Here is an 8,965-nt window from a genome sequence, read left to right as displayed (position 1 = left end):
GCGCCTGCCTGCTCACGCCTCTGACGGATGGAGACGTCTCTCTGCAGGCGGGAAGCATATCGAGTGTTCACAGGCGGCTCCTGGGGTGCATCCGCCCAGCTCTGGTGTCGTGATCCTGGCCTCCCAGGGCCTGGCCTCCGCACAGCCTTTGCCAGGTTCACAACCACTTGGCTGCTAGGACACCAGCCCTGGGCAAGAGCGGGCCTGCCCGGGGGCTCTCACAACAGCGCTTTGACTCGGCTGCGTCCAGCTGTGGGGACTGGCTGACGAGGGGCAGCCGTGGGCAGGTGGGCAGGATCTGAGCACCGTCCCCAGGTAACACTGGCTCAACGGTACCGTGCACCCCGCTCGGGTTTGGAGTCTACACGGCACGTATCTTCTGCTCTCACTGTCTTCGAAATAAACCACCCGCGGCCTGCCGTGCCTGTGGGATGGGGAGGCACAGAGACGCGGAAGGCGAGGACCCGGGCGCTGGAGGAAGCAAGCTCTGGAATCTAGACTCTTCTGCTTCCTGGCTGGGACTCGAGTAAACCGGTCACCCTCTCCGGGCTCTGTTTCCACACCTAGGACATGGGGGTAGTGACGTCCGCCAGGGTCGTTGGGAGGGGTCGGTTATGTAACGCAAGAAAAGGCCCTTGTGTTATGAGGACACTCAACAAAGGCACCAAAAAGCATAGGTGCTAATTATTGCCTCGTTAAAAATAAAATGGACCCACGTGCTCATTGCCGGATTCTGAGTTCGAACCCTGTGGGAGGACCTCCTGGGGGAGGGGGAGCCCAGAATGCAGTGAAGGGGCCAGAGAGAGCAGGGCACCAGGGACGACTGGGGTCCAGACTGGAGGTGGTCCTTCAGTTAATGGGGGGGAGGGGGGAGGGGAGACAGAGGTTGGGGGGACGGTTCAGGGACTTTTCTCGACTGTGCCCGGAGCCCCGCCTCTGTGCGAGGGCCATATCCTCCTCTGGCCGACTGTGGCTCCATTAGCTGTTTGCCGGTAACTTGAACCCTCTCCCTCTCCCGGGTAGGGGGCTGTGGGCATTCCCTTTGTGCCTCCTCCCGGAAGGACCTGGGGATAATTTCAGCACACCCTCGGGGGCCGGCCGCTATGACCAACTGTCAGCCAAGGCCCCTCTTCGGCACAACTCCTTCCCAAATCGGGAGCTGGTGAGGGAGCCGCTGTGGAGAACACCAGCTGTACCCCAGGAGACAAGACGCAGCAGGTCTTGGGCTTTGCTTCTGGTCGGTCTGCACCCCTGCTGTGTGACTCTGGGTGGGTTGCCCGACCTCTCTGAGCCTCGTCTCATCTGTACAACGCGGTGACAGTATTGTAGAGGTAGTGACCCAGAGGGCAATCCAAGCCAAATTCAAAGTCAGATGGGGTCTAGCCCTGGCGTTAAGGCTGCTGTGGGCTGAATGTTTGTGTCCCCTCCAAATCCGTATGTTGAAGCCCTAATCCCTAACGTGATGGTGTTTGGAGGTGGGGTCTGTGGGAGGTGGTCAGGTTCGGGGGACAGTATGAGGGTAGAAGTCCCGTGATGAGGTGGGTGCCTTTATAAGAAGAGACCGGAGTTCTCTCTCCCTGCCCATGCCCCCCACCCCCCGGCAACCACACGAGTTCCGGGGAGAAGGCAGCTGTCGGCAAGAGAGCCATCAGCAGGGACCAAATCAGCCAGCGCCTCGATCTTGGACTCCAGCCTCCATAACTGTGGGAAATAGATGTTTATTGTTAGAACCACCCAGTCTACGGTATTTGTTACAGCAGCCTGAGCCGACAAAGACAGAAATGGGTACTGAGACGTGGGCACGGCCGTCATAAATTTCTAAAACGTGGACATGTCTTTGGAGCCAGGTAATGAGAAGAGGCTGGCAGAGGTTTGAGACACACGCCGGAAAAAGCCGAGGCCGTGAACAGACTGTCAAAGGTGACTTTGGTAAGAGAGCTCAGAAAGGAAAGAGCCAGAGAGACAGCCTCCGTTTCTTAGAGATTTCAAACAGGACGGTAAGGGAGAGTCTGGTGAGGTGTCGTGCGGACGCGAGGCGCGAGTGAGCGGTCCGGGGAGGAAAGGTGATCCCAGGTGATCCCGTTACAAACTGGCAAAGAACTTGGCTGAGCCGTGTTTGTGTCCCAGGGTTTTTGTGGAAGGCAGAGCTTGTAAGAGATCGAATTGGCTATCTGGACGAGCAGATCTCTCTCTCTCTCTTTTTTTATGTTTACTTATTTATTTTGAGAGAGCAGGGGCACAGGGCAGAGAGAGAGAGGGAGAGAGAGAATCCCAAGTAGGCCCCACCTCCAGCAGGGAGCCCAACACAGGGCTCGAACCCCCGAACCGTGGGATCACGACCTGAGCCTAAATCGAGAGTTGGACGCTCGACCGACTGAGCCGCCCAGGCGCCCCTGACAACGGAGATTCCGAAGCAGAGTGTCAAAGAAGCAGCTTCGTTCTTCCTAACTGTTGATGGCAAAGTTCAGGAAGAAAGTGAGGGATTGAAGAAGGAATCACTAAACCGAGAGGAACCGGAACCGAAAGACTTGGGAAAGTCTCAGCTATTCCGTATCGCACACGATGAGAAGGCGTGTGTGGAAGAGGACACGGAGGCTGTGGTCGCAGGAGAGCGCGAGAGTGGCCTGTGCCCTGGCCCGGCGCCCCGGCAGGGACAGCCAGGGAAGGAGGTGGGACAGAGGGAGAGGGCTCTGTGGACTGCCCCAATCCCATAGGACAGCACGGGACTATGATTTGTCTGCAAACCTGCACTATTCTTCAGGAAAAGGGGAGCAGGAACTAGCGGGAGGGGCCAAAGGTTATGAAATAACTGAGTCCCAGGGATGGAATGTACAACATGGTCACGTATAGTTCATATGGTTACATATAATTAGCATGGTTACATACAGTTAAAATGGTCACATATAGTTAATATGGTTACATATAGTTAATGTTTACATATAGTTAATATGGTTACATGCAATTAACATGGTTACATATAGTGAACATGGTTACATATAGTTATAGTTACAGTTAAAATGGTCACATATAGTTAATATGGTTACAAATAGTTAATGTTTACATATAGTTAATATGGTTACATGTAATTAACATGGTTACATATAGTTATAGTTACAGTTAAAATGGTCACATATAGTTAATATGGTTACATATAATTAATATGGTTACATGTAATTAACATGGTTACATATAGTTAATGCTTACATATAGTTAATATGGTTACATATAGTTAACGTGGTTACATATAGTTAACATGGTTACATATATAGTTACATATAGTTAATATGGTTACATATAGTTAACATGGTTACATGTAATTAACATGGTTACATACAGTTAACATGTTTACATATATAGTTACATACAGTTAATATGGTTACATATAGTTAATATGGTTACTATGTAAACATTAACATACATGTTTACATATATTTGTTACATAATGTTTACATATAGTTCATATGGTTACATGTAATTAACATGGTTACATATAGTTAATGCTTACATATAGTTAATATGGTTACATATAGTTAACATGGTTACATATATAGTTACATACAGTTAATATGGTTACATATAGTTAATATGGTTACATATAGTTAACATGGTTACATATACTTAATATGGTTACTATGTAAACATTAACATACATGTTTACATATATTTGTTAAATGTTTACATATAGTTAATATGGTTACATATAATTAATATGGTCACATATAGTTAACATGGTTACACACAGTTAATATGGTTACATATAGTTAATATGGTTACAAATAGTTAATGTTTACATATAGTTAATATGGTTACATGTAATTAACATGGTCACATATAGTTAATATGGTTACATAGCTGCTGTGTGGGGCATAAGAAAGTGACGAGACAGATGAAAGTGACAATGGCGCTGACCCCCCGGGGCTCCATGCCAGGGCCCCAGCGAGCACCTTGCCCTCTGTCAGCTCTCATAAATGGCCATCCGCGTGACTGTCCCTGCCACCGTCCCAGACCCTGTGGGATCACGTCTGTGTCTTTGGGACCCCTGGGTGTGCAGCGTGACACATTTAGGGGCAGTCACAAGCTCTGCGTTTCGGGCCCCCGAAGAGGGGGCAAGAATGTCAAGAGGTGAAGCTAAAAGATTCAGTTGCAGGGGCGCCTGGGTGGCTCAGTCATGATCTCGTGGTTCGCGAGTTTGAGTCCCGCGGGCTCTGTGCTGACAGCTCGGAGCCTGGAGCCTGCTTTGGATTCTGTGTCTGCCTCTCTCTCTCTGCCTCTCCCTGGCTTGCACTCTCTCTCTCTCTCTCAAAAATAAATAAACATTAAAAAAATTATTTAAAAAAAGATTCAGCTGCAAAGGAACAGTGAGTCCCGCTTAGATCCCAACATCTTATTATTTCTACAGGCACCGAAAGTAAGGCAGCCAGCTGCCTGCACCCAGGAGGCAACGGAACACCAAAACCAGGGGACCAGTTGTGCAGTGCCCGTGGCGAACACCCTGCTGCTGAGGACCCCTTTCCTGCTGCGGCTTCATGGCCTGCGGCTGTAGCCTCCGGGGTGAGGCGAGACTCAGACGCGCAGGACGTGAGAACCCGGCCGGGAAGAGGCTCGGCCTGCAGCCGGGGCAGGTGCAGAGCGGAATGGGAGCCGGCCTGGGAGGGCCCGGTGCCCTCCGGTTCTGGTGGGTCTCAGAGCCTTTCTCGAGGACTGACACCGGCCTTCACACGTGGCCTCTGGGGAGCTGCGTGAGGCCCACGGAGACCAGGGCAAAGCCATCCCCACAACTGGAGGTCGGTCGTTCGGAGCAGAAGGCCCCAGGCGGCTTTGGGGGATGAGTCAAATTGGAAGAGGCCGGGCCCATGCACAGGTGCAGCCAGACCAGAGGCGTGGAGGTTTCCTGGGGACCACGGCTGGCCGAGCGAGGCTGCTTCAGTGGGTTTGTACATCAGAAGGTTTGGATCAGAAGCATCTGGTAAGGAGGCAGGGGGATGAGAAGCTGAATCAGACTGTGGGGGCTCACGGTCTTGGGGGGGGGTGGAGTTGGAACCGGAAACGCAGGCCTAACCAGCCCTAACATACAGGAGAGCGGTGCGGGGGACAGACAGACAGCAGCATGGGGACAGACAGCAGTGTGCGGCAGGAAGAAAATGCAGGTGGCTTTAGTTGTGTATAATTAAGGAGTCTCCATCCGGGGTCTCCCTTATCCTGGGAGCTTGCACGTCGCCCAGGCCTCCGGGCAGAGGCGCAGCAAGGCCCCGGGGTGTTATCTGCTCCCGTCTGATGTGGGAGGGGTCGGGCAAAGAGGCGATTCACAGGCGCGGCCTCAGCAGAAGCTGAGCTGGGTGGGGTTGGCCCCACGGGAGGCAGGGGCGGCCAGAGGGACCTGTGTGCGAGAGCCGGGCCCAGGCTCCCCCACCCCCACCCCGGGGCCCCCTCCTCACTAATCGGGTCCTGAGGCACATCCGCTGAGGGCCCCTCTCACCCAGTAACTCCTGAAAGAAACTCCTGAACGCGGGCCCTCCCAGAAGGGCTCCGTGTTCCTGCGTTCTCGAGAAGGCCTTTGGCCAAAAGCCGCAATCGAACATTTCCCCCCCTCCCACCCCGGGCATCAGCATCACAGCCACGCGGCACTCCCTCAGACCTGCTGTCGATACGGACACCCCACCGCGGTGGCAAAAACCCCCGGCCGCAGATAATCAATCCCCCCGGGTCCCTCCGCACCAGCTCAGGAAGGCAGGTGATCGTTGATTCTGTCGGCCACGCATCGGCCTTCCCGCTTCGGTTTTCCGTGATCAGTGTAAAGGCAAAGGTGAAAATGTTAGAGGGCCTTCCAAACGGAACCCCCCCGCCCCCCTCCCGCGGAGGTGGTCCGGCGGGTAGGGGTGGGGGCAGGTTGAGCAAGGAGGAGGCAGAGAGGTCAGCGGATCCGGCAGGTGTCAGAGGAACGGGAACCCCGGGCTACACCATCTGCGTCCCCTCTCTGCTGGCCGTTAACGAGACCCCGTGAGTCTGCTCTGCACCCCGGGCTTCGCCCACATCCCTCATTTCAGCCTTACTCCTCCCTGGCGAGGCCGTCGTCCCCTGTTCCCGATACTGCACGTGGGCCTCCGAATGAGGACAGCGACTCCTTCCTGACCTCTGGGGCTGGGGGTGGGCGGGAGAGGGTCACCAGGACCGCAGACACAGGTTCACTTAGGAGCTGCGTTCAGCTACTGCCTCGGAGCTACCGCGGTCGGTGGCCCGCCGGGAGGCAAGACGCGGGGACTAGGCCGCAGAGTGTCTGGGCTCCTTGCGTGATGGCAGGGCACGACACCTGTCCCTCAGGTCCCCTCCCGATTTCAGCAGCGGGAAGAGGACGGAGGAGGAAGGCCAAACGGACGCGTGCCAGCTACACGGGTGCCCCGGGAGCTCTCCTGGGACCTCCTGTCACACCTGGGTGGACCCACCCTCTGTAAGGAGAGATGGGTAAAGTGAGCCGGGTCTCTGCCCCACAGAGGACCTGGGACAGCCGGGCAGCCGGGCCGGGGAGGGAGCTGGAAGGAGTCGTTCTGGGTCCCCGCCGGTGGACCTGCCTTTGTGGGCCAGTCTTTCCCTCCCTCCTGCCCCGGGGTCTGGCTTCTCCGGCTCTGAGCTGTGGGCTTCCTCCGGAACCCGGTCCCGGCCAGGCTCCCTCTGTCTGCTTCTCCCTGGCCGGGCCTGAGAGAGGGGTGCTGAGGGGTCCCACGGCTGCCTGCCTGGATCAATCCGCTGCAGCCGTGGCTGGGGGCGGGGGCTGTGGCCCTCCTGGGGGTGAGGGGGAGCCCTCATAAAGGGGCTCAGCCCCAAACCTGCACCTGTCAGCGAGGGTGGGTGGTGGGCAGTGCGAACACATGCCCGCAGGATGGGGCCAGGGCTGAGGACGAGGGCTGTGCTGCCGGGTGCCGAGGCCCCGGTCCGGTCGCCCCACCTTTCTGCACCTCCGTTTTCTTCTCTGTACCAGGAGGGAATGACCATCTCCCTGTCATAAGGGGGACCTGTGGCGTCAATGAGGAAATTCACATAACCGTGCCTGAGCATGGCGAAGCCTCGGTAAACACTGGCCGTTCATCGTCGACGTCATCGCTGTTACTCAGGGGTTGGCCTGACACCTGCCCGTCCTCAGTGGCCTCGCAGAGCCCTTGTAGTCCTGGTGCCCTGAGCTGCGGGGCACAGTCTCCTCCGGGCCCTCCCGGATACATGCTAAGGGAGGAGGGGGGCGGAGGGGGGCGGAGGGAGGCAGGGGGGGCAGGGGGGGAGTGAACAGCCGTGATTCACCCTCCCCCCCCACCCCTTCTCTCAGCCTTAATTCTTCCCTCTTTAAGAAGGTGGTGGAGGAGGGGTCTTTTGGGAAGATGCCCGGGCCTTCTTCATTCCCTTGCCCGACCCTCACAGAATCCAGTGTCCTTAAACTGAAGACACGATGCCCCAGCAGGCCGCTGAGGCCCCACCTGGACTGTCCTTGCTGCCTCCCGGGCTCTGCCATGCCCCACACATTTCCTGTGTTCTCCTTGCTCCGACTTTCCTCCTTTCTGACGCAGGGTGTTTGCAAGGGCTGTTCCCCTGCCTGGAATGCTGTTCCCTCTGCCCATTGCCTGGCTAATTCTGACTCCTATTTTGCCTTCCTGTTTAAGCGTCACCCCCGAAACGGAGGGCGGCTGGAGGGGAGGCAGGTGGGGGGGGTGGACTAAACGGGTGGAGGGCACTTGTTGGGGTGAGCACTAGGTATTACATGTAGGCGATGAATCACTAAATTCTATCACTGAAATCATTATTACACTGCGTGTTAACTAACTTGGGTTTAAATAAAATTTTTAAAAAATAATAAAAGATCAAAATAAAAGTAAAAATTTTTTGAAAAAGAGAAAAAGAGAAAATAATTTTTTTTTAAATAATGAAAGATCAAAATAAAAGTAAAAATTTTTTTAAAAAGAGAAAATAAAAAGACCACCTAAGTCGCCTTATTATGGGCTTTCCCTGAGCCCAGTCCAAATGAGGTCCTCGGTGTAGCCCAAGACCCCTGGAAGCCTGCTGTGAGGTTCCCAAATCCGCACTGGGGGCATCCTGGTGGTGGTGTCGGAACCACCCGTGGCTCCTGGGGACGTGGGAGGTGGGCACGAGCTGGGGGTTTGGGGCAGGTGGCCCTGCTCGGGAGTCAGGCTGTTCTGTCATGGCTGCCAGACCGGCTCAGACCCACCATCTGACTTCCGGCCGCCAACCTCCCACCAGCCGAAGGGCAAAGTTTTACTAACGAGGAATCTTTTCATGCGCTCGGGGGCCAGAGCTCGTGTCTGAGCTCATGAATTTCCAGGCTCCACATGAACGCAAGAGCTGAAGATTAGCTCCAGTCCCGGCCATTCCCCTAAATTACAGGGGGTCTGGAAGCCACGAGGCACTGAGGCTCCTGACATGGGCACACACCAGCAGGGGCTGCTTCCTCTCTGCCCACTCCCCAGGACAGCAGGGGGAGTGCAGCGCGAGGCACAGGCAGCCCCAGCCTCCAGCCGGGACCTGGGCGCCCGAGCTCATGGGCCCCTCCGTCCGACCCTGGAGATGCCCTGTCTTAGGCCAGATGTCCCCTCTGCCTGCGCATCTCCGCCCTGAACTAGACTGAGGGCTCCCGGGGGGTGGGGAACAGACCTTATAGAAACCCAGACGATGCCTCCCCCGCCCCAGGCCGTGAGGCTTGGATGAGATCACCTGTGACCGTGGTCATGGTGACAGTGGCCATTTACCAGGTTTTGGCACTGAATGAGCTGAACACAGCCCTCTGGCTTCCCGAAGGCCACACAGATCCAGAGAAAGCTGGAGAAACCCTTTCCTGCAAGCAAAGCGAGCCCCCACCTGGGAGCCAGACTGGACCTCACATTCGTGGCGAGCCGGCAGAATGCCCCCGCTTCATGTCCGACCAGGCTGGGAGCCAACCCCAGCTTTCCTTTCTGATTCCAACGTCTCT

The 8,965-nt window shown here is 55.6% G+C and overlaps 1 long non-coding RNA gene across 1 annotated transcript; it reads left to right on the top strand.

The window, feature by feature from the left end:
* Positions 1-929: 929 nt before the first annotated feature.
* LOC123386208 lies at positions 930-7,216 on the top strand. The gene is made up of 4 exons (XR_006599987.1): positions 930-1,997; positions 4,400-4,966; positions 5,076-6,445; positions 6,974-7,216. It is a non-coding gene; the product is annotated as an uncharacterized LOC123386208 (long non-coding RNA).
* The last annotated feature ends 1,749 nt before the right edge of the window (positions 7,217-8,965 follow it).

This window comes from Felis catus, chromosome B3 (assembly GCF_018350175.1).
Source record: "Felis catus isolate Fca126 chromosome B3, F.catus_Fca126_mat1.0, whole genome shotgun sequence".
Taxonomy (NCBI): domain Eukaryota; kingdom Metazoa; phylum Chordata; class Mammalia; order Carnivora; family Felidae; genus Felis; species Felis catus.
The sequence above is the reverse complement of the archived record's forward strand: the minus strand, read 5'-3'. Positions and strand labels throughout refer to the sequence as shown.